Source organism: Arachis hypogaea, chromosome 3, assembly GCF_003086295.3.
Source record: "Arachis hypogaea cultivar Tifrunner chromosome 3, arahy.Tifrunner.gnm2.J5K5, whole genome shotgun sequence".
Classification (NCBI taxonomy): domain Eukaryota; kingdom Viridiplantae; phylum Streptophyta; class Magnoliopsida; order Fabales; family Fabaceae; genus Arachis; species Arachis hypogaea.
The window spans coordinates 110146154-110160850 of NC_092038.1; positions in this window are offsets into that span (position 1 = coordinate 110146154).

The following is a 14697-nucleotide window of genomic DNA, read 5'->3' on the forward strand; positions in this document are numbered from 1 at the left end:
TACCCTCAATTTAGTCACATCACAAGTCAAACCTTACCATTCTCAATTCATTAATCATACATCATCACCAATTCTACACTTCACTAACTCCAATTTTATCCTTCCAAACCTTTTTTTACTTTTAAGTAACCTCTCCTTTCATAACTTAATCTCGTCATTACACTTAAAACTAATCCTTAGGGTTTAAAAGAGTAAAATTAGAAGTTTAGAGGTTCAAAATTATGTTTTAAAACATAAAACCCACTTTGCTAATTTCAGGGGTCACGCGTACGCAAGCACCTTGCTCACGTATGCGAGATGCCAAACCCAAAAAAATTGTTCGCGTCGCGTGGGGTGGTCACGTACGCAAGTTCTGCAGATTGGCAAAAGTTTTGAATGTTGCAAAATTCTCAGCTTTGCACTCTAAACTTCCGACGTGCATAACTTTCTCATTTTAAAATATTTTTCATCTGTTCTTCGAACGACATAAACTTCATGAACCTAACTTTCATATGAAATAAGTTTGAAACAATTTGGGAGTCTAGAAGCCGAGTTATGGCTTGCCAAAGTTCAGTCAAAAACCAAGTTTTCACCAAAGACTTCTAAATCTCTATTTCACCAATTTCTTTTATCAAAACCAAAGTTCTACATTTAAAAATGACTCCAAATACACCCATTGTAAATCATGGATAATTAGTAAATAATTAATTAATAAATTAATTATTATTTAAAAAATTAAAAACTTAAATTTTATAGTTTAAACAATTAGAAATAATTAAAATATAAATTTTAACACTAATTTTAAAGATTTTGGCCCGAAATTAAACCAACGGGCTGAACCAGTTGGACCGAACCCATATGGGCCCAAAGCCCAACATAAATATATATGAGTTCAGTCTTTCCTCTTGTTTCATTATGAAACACGTTGAGGATGAAGAGAGAGTGAGAAAAACGGTGGTGAAGAGCAAACCCTTGCTCCAATTTCATTCCTCCATAACTTTCAATCCGTAGCTCCGATTGACGAGCCGTCAGCGGCCACGCGTTCATTTCAGAATTCTCTATGAAAACCATCTAACAATTTGGTATGAAAATTCTGATTTCGTGCCCAGTCCTCCCTAATTCAGAAAGTCTGTGATTTTGATGGTTTATGGATACTCTAGCGGTGGATAATTATTGGGTTTCACCCTAATTTTAAGTGGATAAGGTAAAAAATCACTTAACCCTATATGAATCATTAATTAGAAAACTCTATGTTAATTATAGTAAATTTGGATTGTATTAGATTCAATTGGGTATTTTGGAGTTAAATTGGTGGATATTGGAAGCTTGAAATTGAATCCTGGGAGCTAAAAATTCAGTTGGTAAGGAGTTGGAGCATTGGAGCTTGAGAAATTGTGGATGATTGAGGTGTTTCGTGCTTAAAGAGGAATCGGTTAAAGTATGATTTTGGTTTCTTGTAACTAAAATGTAATATGTCATAAAAACGGAGGTTAGTTGACCGTAAGATAGGATTGTATTATTGATGTTGTGAGGATTGATATTTGTTGTTATTTATGAGACTTGGTGATTTTGAGGTTGATAATTACTGATATGTATGATTGGGTATTATACTGTTGGTGTGATATTGATTGATGATGATGATGTATATTGAGAATGAGCATAATTGGAATAATTACATTTGAATGGGAATTATTAAATAAAGGTTGGGAAAAGAGAGTTTGAATAATGTTTAGATGTTGGAAAGGCTGGAGAGTATTTAGTATAGTATGAAAATGCTTGATATTGATTTTGAAATAATTTAATACTGGAAATGATTTGAATGACTGAGAGGTGTTTGGTTTGGTGGGTGGGACCGATGAAGGGTGAAAAAAGTCCAAGTTTTAGAGGAGATACTGTCAAGTTTTTTTTTGAAAATATGAGGCTTTGCTTGAAATGGTTATTTAGAAAGATTTGGATTTTTAAGGATTTTATACTTTGATTTTGAGTTTTTAAGAAAAGGAATTATGTTTTGAATTTGATTTATTTAAAAAAGAATGTTATATTTTAAGTTTGAATTATTGATGAAAAGAATGTGAGGAATAAGGATGATTGAAAAAGCATGAAGAATGATGAGATTATGATTTAAGTATGATTTTTTATTGAAATTGAATGATAATTGAGAGAGAGAGATTGAGTTTGAATGAAGGATGAGGAGGATTGATATTAAAGTACGATATTTGAATGAATTGAATGATTATGAAATGTTTGTGGCCCCGGGTAGTAGGCAGTGGTGATATCTACTTGCTCTGGGAATGAGAAAGGAAAGAAGAATTATGAAAAATGAATTTAATTATGAAATTTTGAATGAATATATATTTGTGATACCTGGGCAGTAGCAAGGATTGTGGTTCGTTCTGCTTGCTCCAGGTTAGTGTTTGTGAAGCCTGGGTAGTAGCAGCAGTAGTGGATTATTCTACTTGCTCCAGGTTGCGCTTTTAAACACCGTCTGGGTAGTAGCCGCAGTAGTGGTTGTTCCACTAGCTCTGGGTTAAGCGGATAGTAGCAAAGGGGTTGTAGCTCAAACTCACTTGCTCCGCAATGGGTGTTTCAGTCCAAGGTTAGCTACCAGGACATGTCGGGTTGGCTATATAACCGACAGATGATATCATCAACCATAGGACAAGCATGCATCATATGCATTTGTGTGTCTTGTTTGATTTTGCATTAATTGGGATCGCCTATGTGATTATTTTGCTTACTTGCTAAATTGTTACCTGCTGTATCTGTATTCTACCTGTGCTTGATTTGCTTGTTGTTTATCTGTGGTTTCACCGGAGTTGGAGGAATTGGAGGAAAGGCAGAGGATTAGGGGTTTTGGTCAAAGGTTGCTTGAGTTTAGGAGTCTTAGAGACACACCCCTGTTTCTGGTTTCCGTCTTGAATCTTTATGTTTTATAATCTGAGTGTGGAGTTCTAGGATTGCCTTCGACTTTTCTGGGATCTTATATGTTAGTTATGTAGGCACTGTTACCATGCTGAGAACCTCGGGTTCTCATACTATATATATGTTGTTGTTTTCAGATGCAGGTCGAGAGGTACCTCGGTAAGCGTTTGGAGTTCATTCTGCAAGTGAAGTGTTATATTTGGGACTTTGTGTTTTGAGCTTATGTTTAGTATTCTGTACTTAGATTCTCCTCTGTATGTTTAACTTTACTTTGTCCCTCTTTGTGGTCGATGTGGAGAAACAAGTTATTGTTTTGTCTGTTTTGGGTTATGTATATTTATGTAAATATTCTTCGCCCAACCTTGGCTTCGTAGGTTGAGCCTGGAACTTGAATATTTTCTATCTTTTGACACTCTCTTTTTATTATTCATATATATATATATATATATTACGTTTCTTCGTATGTAAGTTTTTCGTTTACGTGAGCGATGCACCCTTTGTTTTAAACTTTCCTTCAAAGACTCCTCGTTATAAAATTTGTTTTAACTATTATTATATATATTTTTACTTTTAGCGGTCATAATACTTTGCCACCTCAGTTTTATGACTTAAGCATAAGACTCTGTGTGGTAGGGTGTTATATTATGGTATCAGAGTAGTTCTTTCCTGTAGAGCCTGGAAAATGGACTGATTATGCTTCTGAGCATACTTTGGTTGTGTGTATATGTTTTTTAAGATGTCTGCTTAACATATATCGTATAAATGTTCATGAGCATTACCTTTGGAGATTCAGAGCACAAGACTTTATATATTAAGACTGATCACCTAAATATCAATTGTTTGGTGTGGACAAGACCCAAATGGCATATTGTGAACACGAGTGAGGTAATACAATTGATTCTGTGGTTGCTACTGTGCAAACTTCTACTAAAAGGATGGAACGAACAAACTAGAAATGATGATGGAGGCAATATTAGACCTAGTGGTAAAGATAACTAACGGAATTAGAACTCATGTAGTTGAAGTAAAGGTTAATGACTAGTTAGTATGAGAAAGAGATTCAAGCCGGTTTCTGGTTGAATGGATTAATGATTAATATTGTAATGTTGATAATGATAAATTATCAGAGTGACGCAGCGAAAGTAGGTTAGACACCAATGTAGTGAGAAGTGTGTAGCCTTCGGATTATAAAATTTAAATGTAGATAATCGAATGAAGCTAGAAAAACTCTTGTAGTTGAACCTAAAGGCTGAGCCTGAGACCTCTAGTATAACCATTGGACCATATCGAATGAGAACTCGAGGAGTCGTATATTTGAAAAGAGGAAGCATATATAGAGTTTAAAGAAACAAATTTTCGAGGGCAAACATTTTTGTTAGAGGGGTAGGATGTAAACTCCGGATAATGAGTAAATAATTAATTAATAAATTAATTATTATTTAAAGAAATTAGAAACTTAAATTTTATAGTTTAAAGAATTAAAAATAATTAAAATATGAATTTTAACACTAATTTTAAAAATTTTGGCCCGAAATTGGATTGAGTTAGTAATGAGCCCAAAGCCCAACATAAATATATACGAGTTCAGTCTTTCCTCTTGTTTCATTATGAAACACATTGAGGATGAAGAAAGAGTGAGAAAAACAATGGTGAAGAGCAAACCCTTGTGCCAATTTCATTCCTCCATAACTTTCAATTCGGAGCTCCGATTAACGAGTCGTCAGTAGTCATGAGTTCGTCTCAGAATTCTCTAGAAAACTCGTCCAATAATTTGGTAAGAAAATTCTGATTTCATGCCCAGTCCTCCCCTTTTTAGTTTGTGATTTAGGTTTTCGAGATTGAGAAATTCTGTGATTTAGATGGTTTAGGGGTACTCTAACGGTGGATAATTATTGGGTTTCACACTAATTTTAATTGGATAAGGTAATAAACCACTAAACCCTCTATGAATCATTAATTAGAAAAATTTAAGTTAATTAGAGTGAATTTGAGTTGTATTAGATTGAATTGAGTGTTTTGGAGTTAAATTGGTGGATATTGGAAGCCTGAAATTGAAAGCTGGGAGCCGAAAATTTAGTTGGTGAGCAGTTAGAGCTTTGGAGCATGAGAAACGGTGGACGATTGAGGCGTTTTGAGCTTAGAGAGGAATCAGACAAGGTATGACTTCGGTTTCTCGTAACTAAAATGTAATGTGTCGTGAAAACGAAGGTTAGTTGACCGTAAGATAGGATTGGATTGTTGATATTATGAGGATTGATATTTGTTGGTATTTATGAGGCTTGGTGATTTTGAGGCTGATGATTATTGATATGTATAATTGGGTATTGTATTATTTCTGTTATATTGATTGATTGATGATGTATGTTCAGAATGAGCATAATTGGAATTGTTGTATTTGAATGAGAATTATTGAATAAAGGTTGAGAAAGGGGAGTTTGAATAATGTTTAGATGTTGAAAAGGCTGGAGAGTATTTAGTATAGTATGAAAATGTTTGATATTGATTTTAAAATAATTTGATACTGGAAATGATTTGAATGACTAAAAGGTGTTTGGTTTGGTGCTTGGGACCCTTGAGGGGTGGCAAAAGTCCAAGTTTTAGAGGAGATGTTATCGAGATTTTTTTGAAAAAGCAAGGCTTCGCTTGAAGTGGTTATTTAGAAAGATTTGGATTTTTAAGGATTTTATAATTTGATTTTGAGTTATTAAGAAAAGGAATTACATTTTGAATTTGATTTATTTAAAAAAGAATGAATTATATTTTAAGTTTGAATTATTGATGAACAGAATGGGAAGAATGATGATGATTGAAAAAGCATGAAGAATGATGAGATTATAATTTAAAATATGATTTTTGAATGAAACTTAATGATAATTGAGTGAGAGATTGAGTTTGAATGAAGGATGAGGAGGATTGATATTGAAGTATGATATTTGAATGAATTGAATGATTATGAAACGTTTGTGGCCCCGGGTAGTAGGCAGTGGCGATGTCCACTTGCTCCGGGTACGAGATAGGGAAAAAGAATTATGAAAAATGAATTTAATTATGGAGTTTTGAATGAATGCATGTTTGTGATACCTGGGCAGTAGCAAGGATTGTGGTTCGTCCCGCTTGCTCCAGGTCAGTGTTTGTGATGCCTGGATAGCAGCAGTAGTAGTGGATTATTCTACTTGCTCCACTGGCTCTGGGTTAAACGGATAGTAGCAAAGGGGTTGTAGCTCAAACTCACTTGCTCCGCAATAGGTGTTTCAGTCCATGGTTAGCTACCAGGACATGTCGGGTTGTCTATATAACTGACAGATGATATCATCAGCCATAGGACAGGCATGCATCATATGCATTTGTGTGTCTTGTTTGATTTTGCATTAATTGGGATTGCCTATGTGACTATTTTGCTTACTTGCAACATTGTTACCTGTTGTATTCTACCTGTGCTTGCTTTGCTTGTTGTTTGTTCGTGGTTTCACCGGAGTTGGAGAAATTGGAGGAAAAATGGAGGATTAAGGATTTTGGTTAAAGGTTGCTTAAGTTTAGGAGTCTTAAAGACCATTCCCTATTTCTGGTTTTAGTCTTGAATCTTTAAGTTTTAGAATCTGAGTGTGGAGTTCTAGAATCGCTTTTGGCTTTCCCGGAACCTTATATGTTAGTTATGTGGGCACTATTACCATGCTGAGAACATCTGGTTCTCATACCATATATATGTTATTGTTTTCAGATGCAGGTCAAGAGGCACCTTGGTAAGCGTCTGGAGTTTATTCTACAAGAGAAGTGTTATATTTGGGACTCTATGCTTTGAGCTTATGTTTAGTATTCTGTACTTAGATTCTCCTCCGTGTGTTTAACTTTACTTTGTCTCTTTTAGAGGTTGATGTGGACAAACAGGTTATTGTTTTTCCTATTTTGGGTTATGTATATTTATGTAAATATTTTCTGGCCAACCTTGGCTTCATAGGTTGAGCCTGGAGCTTGAATATTTTGTATCTTTTGACACTCTCTTTTTATTATACATACATACATACATACATACATACATACATACATACATACATATATATATATATATATATATATATATATATATATATATATATATATATATTACGTTTCTTCATACGCAAGTTTTCCATTTACATGAGTGATGCGTCCTTTGTTTTAAACTTTCCTTCAAAGGCTCCTCGTTATAAAATTTCTTTCAACTATTATTATATATATTTTTATTTTTAGAGGTCGTAATACCTTGCCACCTCAATTTTATGACTTAAGCATAAGACTTTGTGTGGTAGGATGTTACATTATGATATCAGAGCAATTCATTCCCGTAGAGTCTGAGAAATGGAATGACTATGCTTCTGAGCATACTCTGGCTGTATGTGCATGCTATTTAGGATGTCTGCTAGACATATATAGCATAAATGTTCATGAGCATTACCTTTGGAGATTCCAAGCAATAGACTTTAGGTATTAAGGATGATCACCTTAATATCAATGTTCGGTGTGGACAATACCCAAATGGCATCTTGTGAACACGAGTGAGGTAATACGGTTATTCTATGGTTGCTACTGTGCAAGCTTCTGATAAAGAGATGGAGCGAACAAACTAGAAACGGTAATGGAGACAATAATAGACCTGGTGGTAAAGACAACTAACGAAATTAGAACTCATGCAGCTGAAGTAAAGGTTGATGACGTCTAGTTAGCATAAGAAAGATATTCAAGTCGGTTTCTAGTTTGAATGGATTAATGATTAATATTGTAATGATAAATGATCAGAGTTACGCAGTGAAAGCGGGTTAGACACCAATGTAGTGAGAAGTGTATAGCCTTCAGATTCTAAAATTTGAATGTAGAAAATCGAATGAAGCTAAAAAAACTCTTGTAGTTGAACCTAAAGGCTAAGCCTGAAACCTCTAGTATAACCATTGGACCCTATAAATGGAGAACTCGAGGAGTCGTATATTGGAAAAGAGGAAGCATGTATGGAGTTTAGAGAAACAAATTTTAGAGGGCAAAAATTTTTGTTAAGGAGGTTGGATGTAAACTCCAGGTAATTAGTAAATAATTAATTAATAAATTAATTATTATTTAAAGAAATTAGAAACTTAAATTTTATAGTTTAAAGAATTAGAAATAATTAAAATATGAATTTTAACACTAATTTTAAAGATTTTGGCCCGAAATTAGACCGACGGATCGAATCGATTGAACCGAGCCCGTTATGGGCCCAAAGCCCAACATAAATATATATGAGTTCAGCCTTTCCTCTTGTTTCATTATGAAACACATTGACGATGAAGAGAGTGAGAAAAATGGTGGTGAAGAGCAAACCCTTGCACCAATTTCATTCCTCCATAACTTTCAATTCGGAGCTCCGATTAACGAGCTGTCAGTGGTCACAAGTTCATCTTAAAATTCTCTACAAAACTCATCAAACAATTTGGTAAGAAAATTATGATTTCATGCCCAGTCCTCCCCTTTTTAGTTCGTGAGTTAGGTTTTGGAAATTGAGAAATTCTGTGATTTTGATGATTTAGGAGTACTCTAGCGGTGGATAATTATTGGGTTTCACCTTGATTTCGAGTGGATAAGGTAATAAACCACTTAACCCTCTATAAATTATTAATTAGAAAACTTTAAGTTAATTATAGTGAATTTAGATTGTATTAGATTGAATTGGGTGTTTTGGAATTAAATTGGTGGATATTAGAAGCCTGCAATTGAAACCTGGGAGCTGAAAATTTAGTTGGTGAGAAGTTAGAGCTTTGGAGCATGAGAAACATTGGATGATTGAGGTGTTTCGAGCTTAGAGAGGAATCAGACAAGGTATTGTTTCAGTTTTTCGTAACTAAAATGTAATGTGTCGTGAAAACGGAGGTTAGTTAACCATAAGATAGGATTGGATTGTTGATGTTGTGAGGATTGATATTTGTTGGTATTTATGAGGCTTAGTAATTTTGAGGTTGATGATTATTGATACGTATAATTGGGTATTGTATTGTTGGTGTTATATTGATTGATGATGATGTATGTTTAGAATGAGCATAATTGGAATTGTTGCATTTGAATAGGAATTATTGAATAAAGGTTGAGAAAGGGGAGTTTGAATAATGTTTAGATGTTGGAAAGGCTGGAGAGTATTTAGTATAGTATAAATATATTTGATATTTATTTTGAAATAATTTGATACTGGAAATGATTTGAATGACTGAGAGGTGTTTGGTTTGGTTGTTGGGACCCTTGAGGGATGGCAAAAGTCCAAGTTTTAGAGGAGATGTTGTCGAGATTTTTTTGAAAATAGGAGGCTTCGCTTAAAGTGGTTATTTAGAAAGATTTGGATTTTTAAGGATTTTATAATTTGATTATGAGTTATTAAGAAAAGGAATTACGTTTTAAATTTGATTTATTTAAAAAAAGAATGAATTATATTTTAAGTTTGAATTATTGATGAACAGAATAGGAGGAATGACGATGATTGAAAAAGCATGAAGAATGATGAGATTATGATTTAAAGTATATTTTGAATGAAACTAAATGATAATTGAGTGAGAGATTGAGTTTGAATGAAGGATGATGAGGATTGATATTGTAGTACGATATTTGAATGAATTGACTGATTATGAAATGTTTGTGGCCCCAGGTAGTACGCAGTGGCGATGTCCACTTGCTCCGAGGATGAGATAGGGAAGAAGAATTATGAAAAATGAATTTAATTATGGAGTTTTGAATGAATGTATGTTTGTGATACCTGGGCAGTAACAAGGATTGTGGTTCGTCCCTCTTGTTCCGGGTCAGTGTTTGAGATTTGATAATAATGATGATTGATTTGGACTGAATGAATGTATGTTTGAGATCTTGGGCAGTAGCAAGGATAGTGGTTTGTCCCGCTTGCTCCAGGTCAGTATTTGTGACGCTTGGGTAGTAACAACAGTAGTGGATTATTCTAGTTGCTCCAGGTTAAGCTTTTAAACACCCGCCTGGGTAGTAGCCGCAGTAGTGGTTATTCTACTGGCTCTGGGTTAAGCGGATAGTAGCAAAGAGGTTGTAGCTCAAACTCACTTGATTCGCAATAGGTATTTCAGTCCATGGTTAGCTACCAGGACATGTCGGGTTGGCTATATAACCGATAGATGATATCATCAGCCATAGGACAGGCATGCATTATATGCATTTCTGTGTCTTGTTTGATTTTGCATTAATTGGGCTTGCCTATGTGATTATTTTGCTTACGTGCTAAATTGTTACCTGTTGTATCTATATTCTACCTGTACTTGCTTTGCCTGTTGTTTGTCTGTGGTTTCAACGTAGTCGGAGGAATTAGAGGAAAGGCGGAGGATTAATGGTTTTGGTTAAAGGTTGGTTAAGTTTAGGAGTCTTAGAGACCCACCCCTATTTTTGGTTTCCATCTTGAATCTTTAAGTTTTATAATCTGAGTGTGGAGTTCTAGGATTGACTTCGCCTTTTCTGGGACCTTATATATTAGTTATGTGGGCATTGTTACTATCCTGAGAACCTGCGGTTCTCATACCATATATATGTTGTTGTTTTCAGATGCAGGTCGAGAGGCACCTTGGTAAGCGTCTAAAGTTCATTCTGCAAGCGAAGGGATATATTTGGGGCTCTGTGTTTTGGACTTACGTTTTGTATTCTGTACTTAGATTCTCCTCTGTATGTTTAACTTTACTTTGTCCCTCTTAGAGGTCGATGTGGAGAAACAGGTTATTGTTTTGTCTGTGGCTTCGCAGGTTGAGCCTGGAGCTTGAATATTTTGTATCTTTTGACATTCTCTTTTTATTATTCATATATATATATATATATATATATATATATATATATATATATATATATATATATATTACGTTTCTTCATACGCAAGTTTTCCGTTTACGTTAGCGATGCGCCCTTTGTTTCAAACTTTCCTTCAAAGGCTCCTCGTTATAAATTTTCTTTCAACTATTATTATATATATATTTTTACTTTTAGAGGTCGTAATACCTTGCCACCTCAATTTTATGACTTAAGCATAAGACTCTGTATGGTAGGGTGTTACACCCAACGTAACTCCATATCCAATCACAACCAACCATGCCTCAATTTGAACCACTTCATTCCATTAATTCTCAAATATACAAACACAATTATCAATCTATTAACATTCATATGTTCACATTTCAAAATCCTCATCCATTAGCATCAAAATCATCATTCATCAATCCATTTTACCATCACCAACCACATTCACATCAATGAATCATTAATCTGACCATACCTCATCATTTTAACATACATTGACAACTAAAATCATTAAACATGCTCCAAACACATATTCAACTTATCCTTAATTCATTCTCATATACCAATACTCCTTTCTCACGTCACTACAATTCTAAAGCCACCAAATTCATAGCGCTTCCGCAGTGTTACTCTGATTATAAGCTACTAAGATCTTAATCATTCACATACTCTGCCAGAACACTCCTTGAATCTCTTCATCTCTCTAACTAAACGTTATCGACCATTTGTTTAGCTGTACAAGTTTCTAATCCTTGGTAGTCTCCCCACCTAATCCATCACCGCTTCCATCACAATTCCTAAGTTACTTACTCTATCCCTTCAGTAGTAGCTCGCACAACAGCAATCCTAAAATTAGCCATATCATCTCACTCGCGTTCACGAGACGCCCCTTGCGTCTTGTCCACACCAAATAATCAATATTAAGCTTATCGGCCTTAATATCTCGAGTCTAGTGCTTCGAATATCCAAAAGTATGCTCATGAACATTTATGCTATATATGTCAAGCAAACATCCTAAATAGCATGTACACACAGCCAAAGTATGCTCAGAAAAATAGTCAGTCCATTTCCAGGCTCTATGGGAATAAACTGCTCTGATACCATAATGTAACACCCTACCACACAAAGTCTTATGCTTAAGTCATAAAACTGAGGTGGCAAGGTATTACGACTTCTAAAAGTAAAAATATATATAATAATAGTTGAAAGGAATTTATACCGAGGAGCCTTTGAAGGAAAGTTTAAAAAAAAAAAGTCGTAACGCTCACGTAAACAAAAAACTTGCGTACAAAGAAACGTAAGATAATATATATATATATATATATATGAATGTTAAAGATACAAATATTCAAGCTCCAGGCTCAGCCTGTGAAGTCAAGATTGGCCGGAGAATATTTCCATAAATATACATAACCTAAAATATCCCAAAACAAATAAAACAACAACCTATTTCTCCACAACGACCTCTAAGGGGGACAAAATAAAGTTAAATATACAGAAGAGAATCTAAATACAGAATAATAAACATAAAAGCTCAAAATATGGAGTCGCAAGATATAACACTTTGCTTGCAGAATGAACTCCAAACGCTTACCAAGGTGCCTCTCGACTTGCATGTGAAAAATAACAATATCGTATAGGATGAGATCCGGGGGTTCTCAGTATGGTTAAGGTGTCCACATATATAATAAATAAGGTCCCGGAAAAATCAGAGGTAATCCTAAAACTTCAACACTCAGATATAAACTTAAAGGAATAAACTGAACCATAAATTTGGTAAAACTCTCTAAGGTACCCAAGTCACAATATAACTCTAACCCTGCAGTTTACTTTCTGTCTCATTTAACTCTAACCCTTGCTTTCACTTTCACCTAACATAATATTCTATACATTTTACCGCTTACTAATAAATCATTGTTAACCAACCCTCACCACTGGTCCAACCAGTCACTGCCTATGGCTCAAATCAGACCAGCTCGGCCTCCTGCCCAAATAAACTAAACCTAGCCTCCGACCCATTTCAAAACAAATCATCATTATTATTAGTCCACCAAAAAAGTACTCAAAACAGAAAGATAATCACAAACACAAGCAAATATAAGGCAAACATATTTAAAGAACAGTTACAGCAAGTATCACAGTTACCAGTTATATAGAATTTATCAAATAGGCAAACCAAGACAATTAAGCACACCCAACCAAAGCAAACAAATGCAACATGATGCATGCCTGTCCTACTGGTCGTGAGCTCACGTGTCGGTTAAATCGCTAGAACCTGACACATCTGGTAGCTAATCTAGACATTTATCTCTAGGTTGCGCATCCCCAGGAGGAACCTTAACGAAGAAGAGTGTCTTTCCACCTTCTCCTGCAGGTTTCACAAAGGAAACTGCCTTTTCACATCGAAAGAATGTGTCTTTCCACCTTGCAACCAGATAATAATGTGGGAAAAACAATATAAAGGAGAGTAACTTTCCACCTTCCCCACATTCCCATCACGACAAGAGAGGAAATCCTCCGTCCTCAACTTGTCCTCCGAATACATTTTCAAGTTAACACGCAAACGGGTTCGCAGCTAGACCTTTCCATCTCGACCGTTTTGACCATATTTAGTCATCGTCAATCTCAACATTCACCCTTCAACTTAGCCACATCACAAGTCAAACCTTACAATTCTCAATTCATCATTCATATATCATCACCAATTCTACACTTTCCCAACCCCAATTTTATCCTTCCAAACCTTTCTTCACTTTCAAGTAACCTCTCCTTTCATAACTTAATCTCGTCACTACACTTAAAAATAATCCTAAGGTCTGAAACAGTAAAATTTGAGGTTTAGAGGTTTAAAGTTATATTTTAAAACACAAAACTCACTTTGCTGATTTCAAGAGTCATGCGTACGCGTGGGCCACACGTACGCGTAGGCGAGTTTTTCCCTGCTCACGTATGCAAGCTCCTTGCTCGCGTACACAAGACACAAACTCAAAAAGGTTGGTCACAACGCGTGTGTTGGTCGTGTACGCAAGTTCTGTAGATTGGCAAAAGTGTTGAATGCTGTAGAATTCTTAGGTTTGCACTCTAGATTTCTGACACGCATAATTTTCTCGTTTTAAAATATTTTTCATCCGTTCTTCGAACAGCATAAACTTCACCGACCCAATTTTCATAAGAAACAAGTTTGAAACAATTTGGGGGTTCGGAATCCATGTTATGGCTCACCAAAATTTAGTTAAAAACTAAGTTTTCACCAAAGACTTCTAAACTACTATTTCACCAACTTCCTTTATCAAAACCAAAGTTCTACATTTAAAGTTGACTCCAAATACACCCAACACAACTCCATATCCAATCACAACCAACCATGTCTCAATTTGAACCACTTCATTCCATGAATTCTCAAATATACAAACACAAGTATAAATCTATTGACATTCATATGTTCACATTTCCAAATCCTCATCCATTAGCATCAAAATCATCATTTATCAATCCATTTTACCAACACCAACCATATTCACATTAATGAATCATTAATCTGATCATACCTCATCATTTTAACATATATTGACAACTAAAATCATTAAACATGCTCCAAACACATATTCAACTTATCCTATAGTCATCTAGCCTAAGTTTTCACAATACCATACATATTATATACGAAAAACTAAAACCATACCTTGGCCAATTTCTCATAAAACCTAGAATGTCACCATTTGTCACCATTCCACAGAACCCAAGTTTCGAAGGTCACACCAAACGGGCCTCCGGCTCCCCAAAATCTAATATCAAATCTCCAACTCCACCAATTTATTTTCAAAACACACAATCTAAACTAATTTCATAAAATAACACTAAAATTACCATCAGGTTCACTAATTAGATAATTTGAAAAGGATTAAATGTTCCTTACCTTATCAAAGGAAGATCGAAGCAAGACCCAACATATTCTCAAGGTCAATATGATTCTAAACATTAAGATTTAACCAAATCTCAACACAT